The sequence below is a fragment of the Bos indicus x Bos taurus genome, chromosome 17 (genome assembly GCF_003369695.1).
Source record: "Bos indicus x Bos taurus breed Angus x Brahman F1 hybrid chromosome 17, Bos_hybrid_MaternalHap_v2.0, whole genome shotgun sequence".
NCBI classification, from domain to species: Eukaryota; Metazoa; Chordata; class Mammalia; order Artiodactyla; family Bovidae; genus Bos; species Bos indicus x Bos taurus.
Window position 1 is genome coordinate 23,442,722 of NC_040092.1, and position 23,736 is coordinate 23,466,457.

The window sequence follows — 23,736 nt, forward strand, 5'->3', positions numbered from 1 at the left end:
GCAAAACAAAAAAAAGATGTAGGTTCTCCCTAAGTGTCAAACTCTAAGCATTCACTTTGAAAACTCTGTAAAGATGTGAAATATCTCATTCTCAAGAAAATTGATTAGTAAAGGGTTTTTATGTAGTTTGCATAGCTTCATATAGATCTATGCATTTTGGCATATGTGTGAGAAACAACATCTGATTCACGAGCTTTTCTGCATAGCTCTACATTTCTCATGCTGAGAGCAGGCTCATAAGGAGGGATTATAATGTAAGACCAGGTGTCCCTTAGTTGAGGAAGGTCAATACAATGGAAGACTGCAAAAGGAATCACACCTATTAAATTCTTGCTTCTCTTCTAAATGGAAAAGAAAGCAATGGATATTTCTCATGAGACCCCCAGATGAAAGAGGCTTTCCTCTGAAGCGTCTCTTGCTGCTGCTATTGCTCTAGAGTAATACAGTGGCAAGATCTTGGAGGAAAGCGTTATTCAAAGACAGCTTTAGCTAGATAATATTTGCAGATCATCTCACATGTGTTCACAAAGTCAGATGACATAAACCATTAACTTTGCCTGTCGAATTTCACGTGGCCTTCAGTTCTCTCAACATTAGATGCCCTACGTTTGCTTCTCCTTGTCCTCGGGACTCAGAGAACCCTGCAGGTGTCATTTAGCTCAAAGACAGACTGCTGACTATGACATTTGTTCTATGGGTCTATTGCCCCCTCTTCCATTCTCCCCTATCTCCACCCCACACAGGCAATGGTTCAGTCAGTCAGTTCAGTCGCTCAGTCGTGTCTGACTCTTTGTGACCCCATGAACCGCAGCATGCCCGGCCTCCCTGTCCATCACCAACTCCCGGAGTCCACCCAAACCCATGTCCATGGAGTTGGTGATGCCATCCAGCCATCTCATCCTCTGTCGTCCCCTTCTCCTCCTGCCCTCAATCTTTCCCAGCATCAGGGTCTTTTCCAATGAGTCAGCTCTTCGCACGAGGTGGCCAAAGTATTGGAGTTTCAGCTTCAACATCAGTCCCTCCAATGAAACAGGCAATGGTTGATGTGATACAAATAGGATTCATTTCTATGTCAAAAGGTCATATTTGCCCCTTTGGATGCAAGGTCTGTCTGGTTTCCTCTGGGAGCTGTGTTTGTGAATAAAATACAGATTGTTGTTTTTTTCAGTCACTAAGTCATGTCCTACTTTTAGCGACCTCATGGGCTGCAGCATGCCAGGGTTTCCTGTCCTTTACTATCTCCCAGAGTTTGATCAAACTCATGTTCATCAAGTCGATGATGCCATCGAACCATCTCATCCTCTGTCACCCCATTCTCCTGCCCTCAATCCTTCCCAGTATCAGCTCTTTTCCAATGAGTCAGCTCTTTGCACCAGTTGGCCAAAGTATTGGAGCTTTGACTTCAACATCAGTCCCTCCAATGAATATTCAGGGTTGATTTCCTTTGGGATTGACTGGTTTAATCTCTTTGCCATCCAAGAGACTCTCAAAAGTCTTCTCCAGCACCACAGTTGGAAAGCGTTCAGACTTCTTTATGGTCAAACTCTTACATCTTATCAGGGCTTCCCTGATAGCTCAGTTGGTAAAGAACTGAGCTATGGATAGAACATGGATTCTATCCATGGGTTGGGGAGATTCCCCAGAGAAGGGAAAGGCTACCCACTCCAGTATTCTGGCTTGGAGAATTCTATGCACTGTATAGTCCATGGGGTTGCAAAGAGATGAACACGACTGAGTGACTTGCACTTTTCACTCATTTACATCCATACATGACTACTGTAAAAACCATAGCTTTGACTATGCAGATATGAAAGGATTGCTTTACAACTGCTTCTCTGTTTACTTGGAATACTTTTTCTCCAGAACTGCCCTTGACTGGGACTGTGTCATCATTCATATCAGACACAGATATTATTGGAGACTTGCTGCATGACTATGTTTATATGCTCCAACATACATACACACTTTCTTATTTTCTTAAAAAACCCACTTATCCCAATCACATTTCTCAAAAAAATCATATGCTTCCAATCATTTTACTCTCACCCTTCTTGCCAGTGGTGGGTATAAGAATGGAAATACAGGAATCAGTACAATGAGAGACGGTGCTTCTGGAAAAGACTAATTTGGATTACGAAGAGACACAAAGGCACCCTTTCTCTGTTTGGATGTATTATATCATGTATGATTCCTGGAACTGCTGCAGCACAAGGATCAAGTTGACTTGAAAAGGAAGGAATGAAGGGTTTTCAATAAGGAGCCTGAAGGAATGGCTTTTAGGCTGAGCTTTGTCAGCATCATAGGCTTTTAAGAAAACAAAAGATGGTCATTCATTCCATTTTAGCTCTTATTGAAAATCCTGCTAAGATTATCCTTTTTACAAACCTGGACATAATAATGAGGTTTTAAATCCCTCAGATCTGCTCTAAAAACAATTAATGGCTCTGTCAGTGTGACCTTTTTAATGTGGTATAATTCACATGGCTGGTTATTTTGGAAACAGTCGAGGGCATGGATGAAGTGGGCTAGCTCAAGGGAGGTATGAACAGTTATCAGAATGCCTCTCTCTGCTCCCTTCTAACAGTCTTGTGATGCTAAATGGATGGCCCAGGATGCTTTGTCTGCTGGATGCTCCTGGATGGTGACATCCACAAAAGCAGGATGACACACAGCCCTTACTTCCCCAAACATTTTGTCTTTATTGATGTGCTTTTACTAAGAGGGAGACTGAAACTCCAAGTCTCCAAGAGGGAGACTTTTCAGTAGCCTTTCTTAAGAATTTATATTATATATACTGACTCATTGGAAAAGACCCTAATGCTGGGAAGGATTGAAGGCAGGAGGAGAAGGGAATGACAGAGGATGAGATGGTTGGATGGCATCACTGACTCGATGGACATGAGTTTGAGTGAACTCTGGGAGTTGGTGATGGACAGGAAGACCTGGCGTGCTGTAGTTCATGGGGTCGCAAAGAGTTGGACACAGCTGAGCAACTGAACTGAACTGATAATATATATATCATATATCATATGTTTTATCTGTATTATAATATATGTAATTAAAACAAACAGTAAATAAATATATTCTATAGCAGCTATTAATGTTCTTAATATAATTTTCTAATTACAACATATTGCATCTATATATGATCTGTATGTGTATAATTGTATCTGTATATAATACACATAGGGCTTCCCTTGTTACTCAGCTGGTAAAGTATCTGCCTGCAATGCAGGAGACCTGGGTTCGATCCCTGGGTCGGGAAATCCCCTAGAGAAGGGAAAGGCTACCCACTCCAATATTCTGGCCTGGAGAATTCCATATAGTCCATGGGGTCGCAAAGAGTCAAACAGGACTGAGCGACTTTCACTTTCACTTGCATAATATGTATAACATTAAAACAAACAAGTATATATATATATATATATATATATATATATATATATATATATTTTCTTTTTATTTTAAAGGTCTGGAGATTACTATCTAAATACCAAATACATTAAAGGATTTACTTACGGTCTGTGGAATATTCCATTGGAAAATAAACAGTTTAACACTTCAGAAGTTGACATGAATCCTTTTGCTTTAGGGGAATCCTGCAAATTATTTTTGACAATTTAACTATCACCTCTTGTAAACCAAAATAAGCCAGGATTAGCACACTACAGCCACTCCAGTACTCTTGCCTGGAAAATCCCATGGACGGAGGAGCCTGGTGGGCTGCAGTCCATGGGGTCTCTAAGAGTCAGACACGACTGAGCGACTTCACTTTCACTTTTCACTTTCATGCCTTGGAGAAGGAAATGGCAACCCACTCCAGTGTTCTTGCCTGGAGAATTCCAGGGACGGAGGAGCCTGGTGGGCTGCCGTCTCTGGGGTCGCACAGAGTCGGACACGACTGTTAGCAGCAGCAGCAGCAGCTTAGAAACCAACCTGGATTACTTAACACATTTTATAAATCTAGGAAATTCTGTGTTCAGAGTGTTTGATTGCATTTTTAAGAAATTTTCTTGGCCTTTCTGCATAGCATGTGGGCTCTTAGTTCCCTGTCCAGAGATCCAACCTGCACCCCTTGCATTGGATGGGCAGAGTCTTAACCACTGGACCACTAGGGAAGTCCTTGATTACATGTTTTTGAATAGTAGTGTTACTACTATTACTATGTATCTTTTAGTATGATGGCAAATGTTTTATATTTTCTCTTAACTAGATGTTTCTTTGCTGTTTTTATCTTAAAAAATACTGTAATCTTCATATTACTTTAGTGAATCCGAGTCTCAAAGGATATATTGGAGTAAATGGAAAATAAAGGGAATGGGGCATCCCAGTATCTGGTCTTAGGAGAGCAAACAAAAATGTAGGACTCACAGATGGATTCTTTGGGACTGCTGCTAAGTCACTTCAGTCGTGTCCAACTCTGTGCGACCCCATAGACGGCAGCCCACCAGGCTCCCCTGTCCCTGGAATTCTCCAGGCAAGAACACTGGAGTGGGTTGCCATTTCCTTCTCCAATGCGTGAAAGTGAAAAGTGAAAGTGAAGTCGCTCAGTTGTATCCGACTCTTAGCGACCCCATGGACTGCAGCCTACCAGGCTTCTCCATCCATGGGATTTTCCATGCAAGAGTACTGAGTGGGGTGCCATTGCTGAGGGACCCATTTTTGCTTGTGATTCTGGGGAGAACTTTTCTTGCATCTGGCATCTTTTTCATGAGAAGTATAATTGATCATGCGTCTGCTCCATCCATCTACCTTTGTGCTATTTCCTGAGGGCCTGAAAAGTCATAAAATGGGGTGTCTGTTCAACAGGAAGATGTGAAGTAAAACGGGGCCTTACTTATTTCATCCTTAACTGCTGATTAGACAGCTTTCAGAAGGCTGAAGACAAAGGCTGTAGTGAAAATGTTATCCATCACTTTCATTCTGCAAAATTACAGTTTCAAGGAGTTAAAAATACCTACACTCCTTTTTTCAAAGCCTTTGTTGAGCGCTTAGCCAAGTAGAATTTCAGTCTGTCAAAAAATTCTACTCTTTCAATTTGTTAAAGGGTCCTGTTTATGGTTGGCATAAAACTATTTTAGTTCCATATGGTCAACACTTAGGAATTGTCAGAAATGGCCCAAGCATAAAATTTGAATGAATCTGAGATTTGATTTATGAAGGACTGAGTACATCTGGTAAGGAATACACATGCACACAGAGATATACACATACACACACACACATGCACACAAATATACACACACATCCGTACACATACACCGATAAACACAGAAATATATACATATGTACACACATGCATACACATATACATAGAAACACAAACTGCTGCTGCCGCTAAGTCACTTCAGTCGTGTCCAACTCTGTGCGACCCCATAGACGGCAGCCCACCAGGCTCCCCCATCCCTGGGATTCTCCAGGCAAGAACACTAGAGTGGGTTGCCATTTCCTTCTCCAATGCATGAAAGTGAAAAGTGAAAGTGAAGTTGCTCAGTCGTGTCCGACTCTTAGCGAGCCCATGGACTGCAGCCTACCAGGCTCCTCTGTCCATGGGATTTTCCAGGCAAGAGTACTGGAGTGGGGTGCCATTGCCTTCTCCGATAAACACAAAAGCATACACACAAATAAAAATATACACATACATATATACATACACACCTGCATACACACCCCAAAATACACACATATACCTACATACATATACACATGCATTCATACATGCATACACATACATGCAAATACACACACACACACACACACTTACATGCACATATATACACACACAGAGGCTGAAGAGATTATGTACTTCCATGGGGCTTACAGTTTTGTGAGTTATGATTGATTAGGATAACATGCTTTTTCTGTAATGTATTTATCATCATTTGTCACTAACTAGTGCATGAAAACATTTTAGATATGTCTTCACCAACTGTCTTGACGTCTTATAAATCAGAGCCCTTGTAGTTTCATGAACCTTCCTTGTTGTGGATTTCTGCTCCTGTTTTTGTTTTTTTCTCTGCTGACACATCTCGAGACATCCCGCCCCCCTCCTCCAAAGGCTGTGATTCCATTTTTGTGAACAGGAGGGAGATGAAGAGCAGAGTGGACACAACTGTGACCTTCACTCAGCAGTTAGAGGTCACTGTCTGGGAGCCCAGGCTCCTCCTGCAGGTTGAGATCTTAGACACGGAGCTGAGCCAGATCAGAGGATGGAGGGATCCGGGGTCCTCGGACAAAAGGAGAAGAACCAGAGAGAGGATGGTGGGCCCGTTCTCTGTGCCCAAGGACTTTTGGTAAAGGTGGGACCCAGGCCTCAGGGAAGCAGTATCCATGGTGGGTGACGGCCTGAGCTTGGGGTTCTGATGGCTCTGATGTGCCACCCATCTGTGGTGAGAGAAGCCAGAAGGTAGTGATGGGGGCAGGTACTCAAAAGTCAGGCTTTGTTAACCACTAGCAACTTGACTTGAGAATATTATTTAACTCCTCTGGGTTCATTTCTTGGATTCCCAGGTGGCGCTAGTGGTAAAGAACCCTCCTACCAATGCAGGAGACATGAGAAATGGGTTCGATCCCTGGGTTGGGAAGATCCCCTGGAGGAGGACATGGCCACTCACTCCAGTATTCTTGCCTGGAGAATCCCATGGACAGGGGAGCCTGGAGGGCTACGGGCCATAGGTTCACACAGAGTCAGAGTTAGTGTAAGCATTACGGACAGCTTCTTAGGTCCATTCACTCATGCTCTGTTAACCCACTGGCGCTTTCTTCTATCATTTTGCTTTTACTACTTATTGAAGTCAACACACGTTTGCTGGAGGTGGTGTAACCATGAAGAGGGAGGTGCTGGAAATGACCTGGTGAGTGGTCATCCTGATTCTGCCACTTAGAGCTCAGTGGCCCGAGGCAAGTACTTAACCCTTCTATTCTTCACTTTCTCATATGCTATTGGGAATGATAGTACTGCTCCATATTGTTGTTCCAATGATTCTATTAGTAAATGTATATATATACATGGTGTGTGTATATATATATATATATAGTGCATATCTGTGTTACATCTGGAGGAGGGCATGGCAACCCACTCCAGTATTCCTGCCTGGAGAATCCCATGGACAGAGCCTGGCGGGATACAGTTCATGGGGTCTCACAGAGTCAGACAGGACTGAAGCAACTTAGCACGCTCGATGGACATGAGTCTGAGTGAACTCCGGGAGTTGGTGATGGACAGGGAGGCCTGGCATGCTGCGATTTATGGGGTCGCAAAGAGTCGGACATGACTGAGTGACTGATCTGATCTGATCTGATACACATGATGCATATCAGATCAGATCAGATCAGATCAGTCGCTCAGTTGTGTCCGACTCTTTGCGACCCCATGAATCGCAGCACACCAGGCCTCCCTGTCCATCACCATCTCCTGGAGTTCACTCAGACTCATGTCCATCGAGTCAGTGATGCCATCCAGCCATCTCATCCTCTGTCGTCCCCTTCTCCTCCTGCCCTCAATCCCTCCCAGCATCAGAGTCTTTTCCAATGAGTCAACTCTTCACATGAGGTGGCCAAAGTACTGGAGTTTCAGCTTTAGCATCATTCCTTCCAAAGAAATCCCAGGGCTGATCTCCTTCAGAATGGACTGGTTGGATCTCCTTGCAGTTCAAAGGACTCTCAAGAGTCTTCTCCAGCACCACAGTTCAAAAGCATCAATTCTTCGGCGCTCAGCCTTCTTCACAGTCCAACTCTCACATCCATACATGACCACAGGAAAAACTATAGCTTTGACTAGACGAACCTTTGTTGGCAAAGTAATGTCTCTGCTTTTGAATATGCTATCTAGGTTGGTCATAACTTTCCTTCCAAGGAGTAAGCGTCTTTTAATTTCATGGCTGCAGTCACCATCTGCAGTGATTTTGGAGCCCAGAAAAATAAAGTCTGACACTGTTTCCACTGTTTCCCCATCTATTTCCTATGAAACTGTACAAAAAGGATCTTCACGACCCAGATAATCACGATGGTGTGATCACTGACCTAGAGCCAGACATCCTGGAATGTGAAGTCAAGTGGGCCTTAGAAAGCATCACTATGAACAAAGCTAGTGGAGGTGATGGAATTCCAGTTGAGCTATTCCAAATCCTGAAAGATGATGCTGTGAAAATGCTGCACTCAATATGCCAGCAAATTTGGAAAACTCAGCAGTGGCCACAGGACTGGAAAAGGTCAGTTTTCATTCCAATCCCAAAGAAAGGCAATGCCAAAGAATGCTCAAACTACTGCACAATTGCACTCATCTCACACGCTAGTAAAGTAATGGTCAAAATTCTCCAAGCCAGGCTTCAGCAATATGTGAACCATGAACTTCCTGATGTTCAAGCTGGTTTTAGAAAAGGTAGAGGAACCAGAGATCAAATTGCCAACATCCCCTGGATCATGGAAAAAGCAAGAGAGTTCCAGAAAAACATCTATTTCTGCTTTATTGACTATGCCAAAGCCTTTGACTGTGTGGATCACAATAAACTGTGGAAAATTCTGAAAGAGATGGGAATACCAGACCACCTGATCTGCCTCTTGAGAAATTTGTATGCAGATCAGGAAAAAACAGTTAGAACTGGACATGGAACAACAGACTGGTTCCAAATAGGAAAAGCAGTACGTCAAGGCTGTATATCGTCACCCTGCTTATTTAACTTATATGCAGAGTACATCATGAGAAACGCTGGACTGGAAGAAGCACAAGCTGGAATCAAGATTGCCGGGAGAAATATCAATAACCTCAGATATGCAGATGACACCACCCTTATGGCAGAAAGTGAAGAGGAACTAAAAAGCCTCTTGATGAAGGTGAAAGTGGAGAGTGAAAAAGTGGGCTTAAAACTCAACATTCAGAAAACGAAGATCATGGCATCTGGTCCCATCACTTCATGGGAAATAGATGGGGAAACAGTGGAAAGAGTGTCAGACTTTATTTTTCTGGGCTCCAAAATCACTGCAGATGGTGACTGCAGCCATGAAATTAAAAGACGCTTACTCCTTAGAAGGAAAGTTATGACCAACCTAGATAGCATATTCAAAAGCAGAGACATTACTTTGCCAACAAAGGTTCATCTAGTCAAGGCTATAGTTTTTCCTGTGGTCATGTATGGATGTGAGAGTTGGACTGTGAAGAAGGCTGAGCACCGAAGAATTGATGCATTTGAAATGTGGTGTTGGAGAAGACTCTTGAGAGTCCTTTTGACTGCAAGGAGATCCAACCAGTCCATTCTGAAGGAGATCAGCCCTGGGATTTCTTTGGAAGGAATGATGCTAAAGCTGAAACTCCAGTACTTTGGCCACCTCATGTGAAGAGTTGACTCATTGGAAAAGACTCTGATGCTGGGAGGGATTGGGGGCAGGAGGAGAAGGGGATGACAGAGGATGAGATGGCTGGATGGCATCACTGACTCGATGGACATGAGTCTGAGTGAACTCCGGGAGTTGGTGATGGACAGCGAGGCCTGGTGTGCTGCAATTCATGGGGTTGCAAAGAGTTGGACATGACTGAGCGACTGATCTGATCTGATATATATAATGAATGACATAGACAATCTATAAAACATACATACAAATTATGTATCACAAATATGTAAGATACATATATAATACATATCAATATCAATTGCTTGTGATTATATAAATAGAAAATGCACATGAAATTCACAATAATCCATTAAACATACATAAAAGTTGTATATAATTGTTATACATATTACAGTGAAGATCTCTCAGTCGTGTCCGACTCTTTGCCACCCCATGGACTGTAGCCTACCAGGCTCCTCTGTCCATGGGATTTTCCAGGCAGTAGTACTGGAGTGGATTGCCATTTCCTTCTCCAGGGAACTTCCTGACCCAGGGATCGAACCTGGGTCTCCCACATTGTAGACAGACCCTTAACCGTCTGAGCCACCAAGGAAGTCACCTATCTACAATATACATTATCTATTATATCAATATATATCATTACTGTACTTATATACTACACATGCCTACTACATATACATCTGCCCCTTGAACATCACAGGTTTGGGCTATGCAGTTCCACTAGTATGTGGATTTTTTAAAATATGTTTGAAGGATTTTTTTTGAGATATGTGACAATTTGAAAAAACTTGCAGACAAACCATGTAGTCTATAAATATTGAGAAAATTAAGAAAAAGATATGTCATGAATGGATAAAATTTATATGGATACTAGTCTATTCTTGAAAGTGAAATGAAAGAGAAAGTTGCTCAGTTGTATCCAACTCTGTGTGACCCCATGGTTGTAGCCCGCCAGGCTCCTCTGTCCGTGGAATTCTCCAGGCCAGAACACTGGAGTGGGTTGCCATTCCCTCCTCCAGGGGATCTTCCTGACTTGAGGTCAAACCCACGTCTCCTGCATTGGCAGGTGAATTCTTTACCACTAACGCCAACAGTACTGTAAAAGGCTGTAATGCAGGAGACGTAAGCGACACGAGTTCGGTCCCTGGGTTGAGACGATCCCCTGGAGAAGGGAATGGCAACCCACTTCAGTATTCTTGCCTGGAGAGTCCCATGGACAGAGGAGCCTGGTGGGCTACAGTCTGTGGAGTCACAAAGAGTCGGACATAACTGAGCATGCATGCATACACGGTAAATACATTTTCTCTTGCTTCTGATCTTTTTTTTTTCTTTCAGCTGTGCTGCATAGAAAGTGGGATCTTTGTTCCCAAACCAGGGATTGAACCTATACTCCCTGCAGTGGAAGCTCAGAGTCTTAACCCCTGCACTGCCAGGCAAATCCCTGCTATGATTTTCTTAATAAAACTGTTTCTCAATTTTTTCCCTCTATCTTACTTAATTGGAAGAATATGGTATATAATATATATACAAAATACATGTTCATCAACTACTATCAGTAAGACCTTTTGTCTAGAGTAGGCTATTTGGACATTTTCAAGGAGTCAAAAGTTATACGTGGAGTTTTGACTGCACAGGGGTCAGTGCCCCTAACCCCCTGGTTGTTAAGGTTCAAGTGCGTATGTATGTATAGTACATAATACAGTGGTCAGTGCAGTCTCATGATATAAATGCATAAGGGCTCAAATAGAGTAAGTATATTTCTCAGTCTCATATCCATTCCCGGTGGGTACCTGAGCTTGACAGTTGACTCTTGTTCATTTAGTGGTTCAGGGGCTCAAAATCTATCTGTTGGCTACTGGATGGGAAAATTGAGTATGGAGAGGAATGTGTACTTTTTTGAAACCTTGTCCTGGGAATGGCTTTTCTTTTCTCCTTAAATTCTATTGGTGAGAATAGTCACGTGGCCATGCCTGGATGGAGGGGTGTCTGCAAAAGGTGACTCCCAATTAGAAAGCTTGTCTGCAATAACCAGAGTCTGTGGATTGTTGGGAAACCTACATTCTCTGCTGCCTTTTTTCTATTAATTATAGAAGGCAAATTCTAAGGGGGCTTCCCCGGTGGGTCAGTGGTAAAGAGCCCGCCTGCAATGTAGGAGATGCAGGTTCGATCCCTGGGTCAGGAAGATCCCCTGGAGTAGAAAATGACAACCCACTGCAGTATGCCTGCTTGGGAAATCCCATGGACAGAGGAGCCTGGCAGGCTACAGTCCATCGAGTCCCAAAGAGTCAGATGTGCCTGAGCAGCTGAGCAGGCATGCACTGCAAATTGTAAAGTTCTATGGGCTCTGTTTCCCCAACCTGCTGGCTTGCATTGAATCAGTAGCAGGGAAAAATGTCCCCTGAGGTCATGACCAAGGATATGTGGAGCCAGGAACTCCCCAAACACCTCAGAGCACTGTCGTTTGGTTTCTGTCCAGACTATGGTCTTTTAAATCAATCATTATTTATTCCACGAACAGAAGCCAGAAGCATACTTGCACAAACACAAGGAAACACAGCAGTTTCCCTTGCGGCTGAGTATCAGGGTGGACCAGTGGGAAAGAATTTCCCGGTTTGGGGGAAGAATAACGTCTAACACAAATTCTAGGACGATGTGTCATCGCTGCCGAAAATAGTAGGGAGTGAGTGGTCAATACTGTTTAGGCTTGTTATCCAGGTGCTGCCTTTAGAAAGTGTTCTCATGGGTTTATTTTATCCAAAAACTATCAAGGAACAAGGTAGCCCAGGACTTCCCTGGTGGTCCAGTGGTTAAGAATCTGCTTGCCAAGCAGGAGACATGGGTTTGATCCCTGCTCCCAGACAATTCTGTGTGACGCAGAGCAGCTAAGTCTCTTAACCATAACCAGAGAAGCCACCTCAATGAGAAGCAACACACACCACAGCTAGAGGGTAGCCTCCACTGGCTGCAACTAGAGAAAGCCGGAGTGCAGCGATGAAGACCCAGCGCAGCCAAGCTAAAACAGAAACAGGGTAGCCCAGATTAGAGCAGTGCGCTGGCAGCTGTTTGATTGTGGCGGGAAGGCAAACATTTTCACCTTCCCTTCTGGGTTCTTCTGGCCGTCCTAAGAATTAAATGGATATGAGACGGAGAAAATAAAATTTGAATTTCATGCGGATGGGAGTTCATAGAAGTATGAGGCTCAAAGTAAAGAAGTGAAAGTCGCTCAGTCGTGTCCGACTATTTGCAACCCAATGGACTATACACCCCATGGATTTCTCCAAACCAGAATACTGGAGTGGGTAGCCTATCCCTTCTCCAGCGGATCTTCCCGACCCAGGAAACAAACTGGGGTCGCCTGCATTGCAGGCAAGATTCTTTGCCAACTGAGCTATCAAGGAAGCCCAAAGAAGTAACCAAAGCAGGCAGCATTCATTTCTCTCCCTTTTAGGCAGAGAAACAATACATTTGTGAAAAATTGACAACACAAATTTGAGCTTGGGCTGGTAAATTAGTGAAAATGTTACAAGTTTTGTTTATACAGCCTTCTGGATCTTGAATTCCTCCTCTTCAGTGGTAGGGACGTATTTCTACCTCCTGGTAAAGGGAGGGTACCTTTCACATGGGAGATTTATTTTCTGCTTTCAAGGAGACAGAAGAAAGGGTAAGAACACCCTTCTTGCACCAGCTGTTTCTCAAGTAACTTTAATTCAGAATAATCAATATGCCACCTTGGCACATTTTGGAATAGCCTGCCATGAGCCCCTTCCGTAACATTGTCACAGAACAAATTACGGTGACATAAATTTGCTTTTATCATCTCTCTTTTCCGTTATGGGCGTTGCATAGTCCATAAAGAGACATGTAGTATTAACACCCTGGGGGGGAGGAAAAGAAGAAGGGAACTTTCCCAAATACCACCACAGATAAGTGCTTTTTGTTGTTATTGCTTTGCCTTGACTTTCGAAATAGTTATCAGCTCTGAGAATCAAGCATTTCGGAGGCAATGAATTCCCCAGCATGGGAGCATCATGAGAGAGCTGATAACTGCCTGCGGCTGAGTATCTGATTTTTGAGGCAGAAGACAGGCTGAAAGGAGAAGATAAAGCACCCGTCCTGTTGCATAAACAAAAAGTGAATTAGAGAGAAGAGCGTTTATGTTCATGGAATCTAACAGCCTCTTAAGTGGACGCTGTTACTGGAGAAGACAGAGCTTCCTGCGAATGGCTGCTCTGCTCATCTCGCTGCTGCGCAGATGTATGGATTGAAAAAGATAGATGAGAACAGAGTTCTGCTAGGTGAGGGAGACTTGTCCAGGCTGTGGGTGCTAGTGGGGGTCCCGATGCCCTCTGGGATGTCCTCTTGCCCTCTGGGTAAGAAATATGGTCTATATAGGAAATAACAATGATGTAGCCAGGAATATTCCCCCCTAAGAGATGATGACATGTTACAGGCTGTCTGTGACATCATGATTTATAATAAATAGATATAGTTTTAAATTTAATTTTTAAAATGTATCTATTTATTTTTGGCTGTACTGGGCCTTTGTTGTCACATGCAGACTTTCTCTAATTGTGATGAGTGGGGGCTACTCTTTTTTTGCAGAGCACAGGCTCTAGGTACCTGAGCTCAGTAGTTGTGGCATGCAGGCTTAGTTGCTCCACAGCATATGGGATTTTCTTGGACCAGGGATCAAATCTGTGTGCCCTGCATTGGCAGGCAGATTCCTAACCACTGGACCACCAGGGAAGTTCATAAATAGATATTTTAGTCATCTATTGTTCTGTTTCCCATCTCCCTAAACTTAAGCTATAAAAGGCGTAGATGCCTTTTGTTGTAATCTTTTGTGTTTTGTCACCAGTTCAGAGCCATGGAGGTGACATGAGGGGTTTATCATTACTAACAAGCCCCTTTCCTCCCCGGCAAGTGGTTCCCTAAGGTTGAGAGAGTCATTCTTTCTATGTGTCCTACAGAGCCTATGCTGAACGCTGTGAAATTCCCTCCTAGCATCCTTAATAACCATCACTCTAAATTCTGTTGAGTGCTACATGCCATCATCAGACCAAACACATGGCATGTGTTATATCCCTAATGCTATTCAATACAAAATCCACGTGAGAGGTACGTAAGGATTTTACATAAGGATCGGGTGCTCAAGTCCTTTGCTTGAGTCAGAGTGGACCTGGTCAAGGAACTGGGTTTGTTTCATCTTGGAGCTCAAACTAGTGGTTCCCAAGGTTTATTTCACACTGGAATCAACAGGGACTCTTTACAATCAATGGATTCCCAGGACTTCCCTGGTTATCCAGTGGTTAAAACTCTGTGCTTCCAATGCAAGGGGCATGGGTTTGATCCCTAGTCATGGGACCAGATTCCACATGCCACATGGTGCAGCCAATAAATAAAATAAAGTTGCTTTAAGATGTATGGATTCTTGGCTCCAACCCCGAGACATCCTAATTGAAGTGCCATGGGATGAAACGGCAGTGGGATGTTGAGCCTCCCACCAAGGGATTCTGGTATTAACAAAATCTGGGGACCATGGACTCATCCTTTTCATCCTGTAATGGCCTGTCTGGGGCTGTATCTTTCACTTGAGCAAAACCAAACTGAAGGCCAGAGATAGTGTCTTTGTCTTATAGATTCTGGACAGGAAGCGGTAATTCTGGCACAAAATAGCACCATCCTAGTCCATGGCGTCGCTAAGAGTCGGACACGACTGAGCGACTTCCCTTTCACTTTTCACTTTCGTGCTTTGGAGAAGGAAATGGCAACCCACTCCAGTGTTCTTGCCTGGAGAATCCCAAGGACGGGGGAGCCTGGTGGGCTGCCGTCTCTGGGGTCGCACAGAGTCAGACACGACTGAAGTGACTTAGCAGCAGCAGTGCCTGATGACTGAAGAGATTGGTAAAGAAATCAGTGATGGGCCTCTCTGATCAGGAGAGGATCCCTGCCCTGATCAGGAGAGGAGCCCTGCCCTGCCGTGTTACTCTGTAGAGTCCCACCATCACTAGAAAATTGAAGATATTTAATATGCTTGTTTTGGTTTTGTTTGATTCCCAAGACCACCAAGAGGGTGAAGACATGGAGGAGGAGGAGAAAGGGAGGGGTGCCTGTAACAGTGAGAGCCCTTGTGCAAGTCTGTAACTGGCCAGGACCCTATGGGGCCTTCCTGGGACAGACCCCTCCCCCATGTCTCAGTCTGCCTCTTATTTGTGGAAAAGCTGCAGTCTCCTAAGTCTCCACTGACTTACAAAAGCCAGGCTCAAGAATTAGTGATTGAAAGAATGTGGCCATGTAGTGACAAAAATTGGATTTGGGCTAGGACAACTGGTAAGAACGCAAACATTAAATCAGCCATATGACAATCACAGAATCTCTAGTTCCTCCCTGAAGTACCTAGACAACAGATGCACATTTCCTGGTTGTTTTACAGGTGCTAAAACCCCATCAGATGGAAGAAGTTAACTACTTGATGACCATGAGCTCATAGCCCTTGATTATAAAGGGCTTCTCTTCCATTTACTTCTGTAGGTATTTTACCTTTTTCATTCCGTTTTTCTCATTAGTGTTGTGAGGAGCAGAAACTAGGGTTTCTACAGATCCTGTTGCTTCTCTCTGACTCCATCCTGGCTGAGAAGACAGTGACCGTCCTAGATGACCACATCACGATCATGGACCTGGGTGTGCAGCTGGTGGCCAGCTTGTCTTTTCCCTGCAGTCTCACAGATTGGACGAAAGAGCCATCATTTCAACAGCAGCTGCATAGGACATTCTTCAAGCCCCACAGCAGGTAAGATTCCAGAGTTCTTTTGTCCTTGCACAATTGTGACTGCTTCTCAAAGGAGATCAGTAGAGCTGGGGCTCATAGCTGGGAGTAGTGATTCTTGAAACTTCTTCCTGCTTCTTATCCTGTCTCTGAGAGAAGTACTTGGTAAGTTGGATAAATTTCCCTCTTATAAGCTTTTACACACTGACTGCGTGTCCAACTATCAGATTGTGGCAGATTTTCTGTGGGAAAGGGGCTTCCCAGATGGCTCTCGAATTAAAGGACCTGCCTGCCAATGCAGGAGACATAAGAGACAGGGGTTTAATCCTTGGGTCAGGAAGATCCCCTGAAGGAGAGCATGGTGACCCACTCCAGTATTCCTGCCTGGAGAATCCCATGGATACAGAAGCCTGGCAGGCTACGGTTCATAGGGTCACAAAGATTCAGACATGACTGAAGCAAATTAGGATGCCTGCACGCATCTGTGGGAAGAAGACTGCCTCAGACCACAACTAAAGATCACATGTCTTCCCTTTTCTAAAATAAGTAATAATTGATACTTGAAAATTCTATTTCCGCTGCTTAAACCAGTGTGGCTAACAGGCACCAAGTATCTGTTGGCTTGTATTAATTATGGACAACTTGAAACCTCTGCTCCATCGTTAATCTTGTAGCAAATCCATTTCAGTTATACCAAGGTCATTGAGTCTTTCAAGCATACCTATCCGCATAATACATCTTTTCTCAGCTGCTTCAGAGGAGCTTGTCTTCCTAATAAAGGATGCTTGAGGTGATATTATCTCTAGGAGTAGCCTGATGGGCTGCACCCAGAAGTGATTCAGAGGTATCCTGTGGTCTTTTAAACCATTTTTGGAAGATCCAAAGTCAAATTCTGCTCTGTGACATTCAGTTAGTTCATGTACATCCAACTGCATCCATCAGAGTATATATATTTGTTCCTCCCACTCCTGGGGTTACACACATCTTTTATACCAGGATAATTAATGGAGTTGTATGAAATGGATATACAGACACAGAGGATTCACTGTGAGCTAGCAAAGCAACATCCCCCATTCCCATGACTGGGTCTGGCTGGGGAACGACGCGGAGCTTCTAGAGAACCCGGTGGACGTGACCCTCCCGTCGGAGGAGTGCACCACCATGATTGACAGGGGGCTGCAGTTCGAGGAGAGGAACTTCCTTCTGAACGGCGGTTCCCAGAAGACTTTCCATAGTCAGCTGCTCAGACCTTCTGACTACGTCTATGAGAAAGACATGAAAAACGACCCTCTGAGTTCCACAGGCCCCAAGAGGAAGAGGGTCAAGTTTACTTCCTACACCACCATCCTCCCAGAGGACGGCGGCCCCTACACCAACTCCATCCTGTTTGACAGTGATGACAACATCCAGTGGGTCTGCCCAGATATGGGGCTGGGGGAGTCCCAGGGCTTCAGAGACTACATGGAGAGGCTGCAGGACCAGATGTGAACTCCTTTCTCATGCTTGTATTCACCTTTATGCCTTCTGCTTTTGAATGGTGGAGCCGTGAGTCTGATCAGCAATAGGGGATGATTTAACAGAGCTTCATTTGTGGCGGTCTGGCGGGATCCCTTTCTAAGCAGGTATCAGCTTAGAAGGTATCCCTTCTAAGAGATAGAGAGCAAAGCAGCTGGGTTTGGAAGCCAAAATGTGCCCCTAGATCAACTCCAAGGGATCCTGGGAAGCTCATAGGATGTTTTTGCACACTTCTTGGGACCAGCTCAGTGCTAACCCAATAAACCTAGAATTCATGGATGTTACTCATTATCTCTGGGGAAATAGCCTCTTGGTTTAGAAAGGATTTGAGAGTATTTCTTTTGTAAGTCCTTGGTAAAGTTCAGTGATCATCACTTGTTTGTGGCCTGAGAGTAGACATGTGTAAAAGATAACAGGGACTTTACCACTGGTGACGCTGTGGTAAAGAATCCACCTGCCAGTGCAGGGGACACGGGTTTGATCCTTGGTCTGGGAAGATCCCGCAGGCCTCAGAGCAACTAAGCTTGTGCATCACAACTATTGAGTCTGTGCTCTAGAGCCTGGGAACAGCAACTAGTGAGCCCACACGCAGCAACTGCTAAGGCTCGTGCCCTAGAGCCTGTGCTCTGTGGCAAGAGACGTCACTGTAATGAGAAGCCCACGCAACGCAACTAGAGAGTAGCCCCACTTGCAGCAACTAGGGAAAAGCCCTTGCAGCAATGAAGACCCAGCCCAGCCAAAAATAAACAAACAAATAAATGATTTTTTAAAAAGATACCAGAATGTAGCCACTGCTCTTATTAACAATAACCTCTAATCTTCTTAAAAAAAAATTTTTTTACTGAAGTATAGTTGATTTATAGCATCATGTTAGTTTCACATGTACAGCAAAATGGTTCAGTTGTACATATTATATATATTCTTTCAGATTCTTTTCCATTGTAGGTTATTATAAGATATTGGATATAGTTCTCTGTGCTATACAGAAGGTCTTTGTTGTTTATCAATTTTATATGTCAGATCAGATCAGTCGCTCAGTCGTGTCCGACTCTTTGCGACCCCATGAATCGCAGCATGCCAGGCCTCCCTGTCCATCACCAACTCCCGGAGTTCACTCAGACTCACGTCCATTGAGTCAGTGATGCCATCCAGCCATCTCATCCTCTGTCGTCCCCTTCTCCTCCTGCCCCCAATCCCTCCCAGCATCAGAGTCTTTTCCAATGAGTCAACTCTTCGCATGAGGTGGCCAAAGTACTGGAGTTTCAGCTTTAGCATCATTCCTTCCAAAGAAATCCCAGGGCTGATCTCCTTCAGAATGGACTGGTTGGATCTCCTTGCAGTCCAAGGGACTCTCAAGAGTCTTCTCCATATAGTAGTGTGTTAATCCCCAGTTTTTAGTTTATTCCCCTCTCCTTTCCCCTTTGGTAACCATGCTTGTTTTATATGTCTGTGAGTCTGTTTTTGTTTTGTAAATAAGTCCACTCATATAATTTTTTTTTTAGATTCCACATATAAGTGATATCATATGATGTTTGTCTTTGTCTAACTTATGTCACTTAATATGATAAGCTCTAGGTCCATCCATCTTGCTTCAAGTGGCATTATTTCATTATTTTTTATAGCTGAGAAGTATTTATAGCTGAGTGTGTATGAAGCACAACTTCTTCCATTCATCTGCTGATGAACATTTATATTGCTTGCATGTCCTGGCTGTTGTAAATAGTGCTGCAGTGAACATTGGGGTGCATGTACTTTTCTGAATTATGGTTTTCTCAGGATATATACCCAAGAGTGGGATTGCTGGACCTTATGGCAGCTCTATTTTTAGTTTTTAAAGGAAACTGCATACTGTTCTCCATGATGGCTGCACCAATTTACATTCCCACCAACAGTGTAGGAGGGTTCTCTTTTTTCTCCACACCCTCTCCAGCATTCATTGTTTGTAGACCTTTTGATTGATGGCCTTTCTGACCAGTGTGAGGTGATACTTCATTGTAGTAAGCTCTGCTCTTGCTTTGATTCACATATGCAAAGGGCAGGGACTGAGGTCCGGGATGCCAGGGATGTACATTGTACAACAACACTGAGAGTGGCGTGTGTGTGTGTGTGTGTGTGTGTGTGTGTGTGTGTGTGTGTGCTTGGTCGTTCAGTCATGTGCAACTCTTTGAGACTCCTTGAACTGTAGCCCACCAGGCACCTCTGTCCATGGAATTTTTCAGGCAAGAATACTGGAGTGGGTTGCCATTTCCTCCTCCAGGGGATCTTCCCAACCCAGGGATCGAACCCAAGTGTCTTGCATCTCTTACATTGGCAGGTGCATTCTTTACCACTCACTGTGCCATCTGGGAAGCCCTACTGAGAGTGGAGCCCTCATTAAATTTTGTGCCCTTGGCTCCTCATTCAGCCCCACCAGTCTCTGTGCTGCATGTGCATCAAAACTACTTTCTTTGGTTTCTGGATTCTTTTAGAAATATGAATGGAGGGAGTAAGTCAGCCTTTTCCTCACAGTCTGTTTGATTGGCATGTAAGTTTGATTCTCTGGGATTTGTGATGTCATGTCATTTACTGGAAATCCATGTTGGATGCTGGTTTTCTCCACTTTCATCACTTTATTTTTCAGGGGTGGTACCTGAACTCTCCTCCCTACTTTATATTTCCTATGTGGGCTAAGGCACTTCAGTCACGTCCAACTCTTTGGGACCCTATGGACTGTAGCCCTCCAGGCTCCTCTGTCCACGGGATTTTCCAGGCAAGAACACTGGTGTGGGTTGCCATTTCCTTCTCCAGGGGGTCTTCCTGACCCAGAAATTGAACCCACATCTCCTGCATCTCCTGCACTGGCAAGCGGGTTCTTTACCACTGGTGCCACCTGGGAAGCCCTTATATTTCCTAGTTTTCCTTAATGGAATATTTTATATCTGAATTGGACAAAAGGTTTTATTAAATAAATGGGTATCAATAAAATAGTGCTATTTAGCAAATAAGTTTTACATGCAGCCTTTCTTTACTGCTTGAATTTTTGAGGAAATGTTGAGAACCATAAACACAATTGTCTTTTTTTCCCTCCGGCAGCACAAATTTCATGGGAAACAAATGAAGTTCATTTCTGAGGGTCAAATTTCTCAAACTACTTTTAGCTCTATTTATGCAAGCATTGTGCGGGCATCATTTTTTTTATATCCAATCTGAAATCTAAAAATAGTATTGATGTGCACAGAAAGGAAATTGCCTAGGAAACAGCCTCAGAGGAGGCTTGCCATTTGCCTGAGCAAAAGTAAGAAAGAAAGAAATAGAATGATATTTCTAATCTAAGGGTATGTACAACATTTAGCTTGATGATGACCAGTAAAACATTCACAATTGTTTTCCTGTGAGACAAAACATTCACAAGATGCACAAAGAGTGAGGTACACACACACAAGCACACACACAGACACACACACAGACACACACATCATACAAGGAGATGACTAATCCAAGATACTGTTATTAGGAAAAACAGGAGACTGGAGACCAGTGGCAAAGAAGAAAGTAACTGCATATGGCACTGTTCTTAGACAACCTATAAAATGCTACCAGATGAACCACAGGAATGCTGTGAAGCAAAGCAAGAATTTGAGAGTAGGCAGATTTAACCCAATTTTTATTTATTAAGATGGAATCTGCTGAGCAGACTTCACTGGTGGTTCAGTGGCTAAGACTCCACACTCCAATGCAGGGCCTGGGTTCGATCCCTAGTCAGGGAACTAGATCCTGCATGCGGCAATTAAGACCCAGAGCAGCCAAGAAAAAAGGATCCGCTGAAATGGATATTGAGCTAGAATGGTTCACCACAGTCTCTGTGGAGCCCTTTCATCACTAAGAAATAAAGATTTGGGGGCTTCCCTGATGGATCAGTGGTAAAGAATCCTCCTGCCAGTGCAGGAGAAATGGGTTTGATCTCTGATCCAGGAAGGTCCCACATACCGCGGAGCCGCTAAGCCCGTGAGCCACACCTATTGAGCCTGTATTCTAGAGCCCTGGAGCTGCAACTACCGAACCTGTGCGTCGGAACTACGGGGCCCACGTGACTAGAGCCTGTGCTCCGCAACAAGGGAATCCACCACAACGAGAAGCCTTGCGCCGCAGCTGGAGAGTAGCCCTGCTCCTCACAGCTAGGGAAAGCCCTCTCCCAGCAACAGAGAGCCAACACAGCCAAAAATGCATAATTCTTTTTAAAAAGAAACACTGTTTTAAGGTCATAGTAAAAATTTTTATTTTTCTTATTCTTGATCTAACAGATAATCTGTTCAAAATAAGTAGCAACAATGAATTCGATTATATTTGCTTAAATATAAGTAAACTGAATGACAGTCATAATCATGGCACAGGAGAGAGGAATTAAGATTTTTAAGCTTTTTAATTTTTAAGCTGCATCAGTAATGTCTTATTTATTGAAAAAAAGGTAGAACTTAAGCAAAAATGCAAAACATCTTGTATTTCTATGGTCTGTACATTGGCCTCATTATTGTTCTACAATTTCAAACTATTTTATGATACAAATTTTAATATGAAAGATAGAGTTTAGGACAGCACATAGTATGTACCATGATGACTCCAGAAAGGTTAACTATTATTATTCTGACGCTTTCAGTTGCCACTCTCTTTTTATTGAAGTATAGTTGATTTATAATTTGTGTTAGTTTCAGGCATACAGCAAAGTGATTCAGTTATAAATACATTCTTTTTCAGGTTCTTTTTCCTTATAGGTTATTACAAAATATGGACTCGTGCTGATTATCTACTTTATATATGGAGGTGGTGGTGTTTAGTTGCTAAGTTGTGTCCAACTCTTTGTGACCCCATGGACTGTAGCCTGCCAAGCTCTTCTGCCCACGGGATTTCCCAGGCAAGAATACTGGAGTGGGTTGCCATTTCCTTGACCCAGGGATCGATCCATGTTTCCTGCATTGCAGGTGGTCTTCTGTATTGTAGGTGGATTCTTTACCGACTGAGTCACTGGGGAAGCCTACTTTATATATAGTAGTCTGGATCTGTTAATCCTAGCCTCCTAATTTATCTTTCCCCCACTTTGCTATTTGGTAACCATAAGATGTCTTTCAATTTCTGTGAGTCTATTTCTGTTTTGTATATAGGTTCCTTTGTGTCATATTTTAGATTTCATACACGTGATATCATATATTTGTCCTCTGTTGACTTACTTCGCTTACGCATAATAATCTCTAGCTCCATCCATCTCGAAGCAAATGGCATCATTTCAGTCTTTTTATGGCTGAGTAATACTTCACTGTATATATGTACCATATCTTCCTTACCCGTTCTTCTGTTGATGGACACCTGGGCTGCTTCCATGTCTTGGCTATTGTGAACAGTGCTGCTATGAACACTGGGGTGCACATAACTTTTTGAATGAGAGTTTTCTCTGGATAGTTGCCTGTGAGTGGGATTCTTGAGTCATATGAGAGTTTTATTTTTAGTTTTTAAGGAGCCTCCATACTGTTTCCCACGGTGGCTGCACCAATTTACATTCCCACCAGCAGTGTAGGAGACAACCTTCTTATCTCAACAATGGTTCTGCCTTCTGCCTTTGCTCTCTTATTAGGGGTTATGGCTTATCCTGTGTGAGTCAGTTTATGGAACCTTTTGCCCTGCCTGTGCTCATAACCAGCTCACATAACCTCAAGAATAGAACTTGCATATCTGACAATCAAATCTAAGAAATGGAATTTACAGGTGCAGCAGTTGGAAGGAAGGTCCTGCAATAGTCATCAGAGGCAACTCCATGACTCCAAGTGGCTGATGACCCATGGATTCACAACAGGGCACAACCATCCTCTTCTAATCATTGACCAAGTGTGAAAACAGCCCAACCAGCTTCCCCTAAGCTTTTCCTGCGTTCTTCTCATCTATCTGTGCATGTGTGTGCATGTGCATCTGAAAGAGAGAGAGACAGAGAGAGAGAGAGAACAGGGTGAAAATCACATCCTCAGGGTGTTATAATTAGGTTGGAAAAGTGAGGCTGGTAAAGCTTGATTTAAAAAAAAAATGAAGCCAGATGATCCAAATCATTTGATGTAAAAATAAAAGATACTGCGACAATGAGAACA

At 43.5% G+C, this 23,736-nt stretch overlaps 1 long non-coding RNA gene across 3 annotated transcripts in view; it reads left to right on the plus strand.

Annotated features, from left to right (window-relative positions):
• LOC113907614 overlaps positions 1 to 23,736 on the plus strand; it is a 115,269-nt gene that overhangs the window by 75,043 nt on the left and 16,490 nt on the right. The window contains exons 4-5 of one of the 3 annotated variants that reach the window (XR_003515244.1): positions 15,915 to 16,138; positions 20,250 to 20,330. This is a non-coding gene — a long non-coding RNA (uncharacterized LOC113907614). Of the gene's footprint in view, positions 1 to 6,794; positions 7,022 to 15,914; positions 16,139 to 20,249; positions 20,331 to 23,736 lie in introns of those variants that run through there. The other 2 variants (XR_003515243.1, XR_003515245.1) reach the window with 2 other exon arrangements.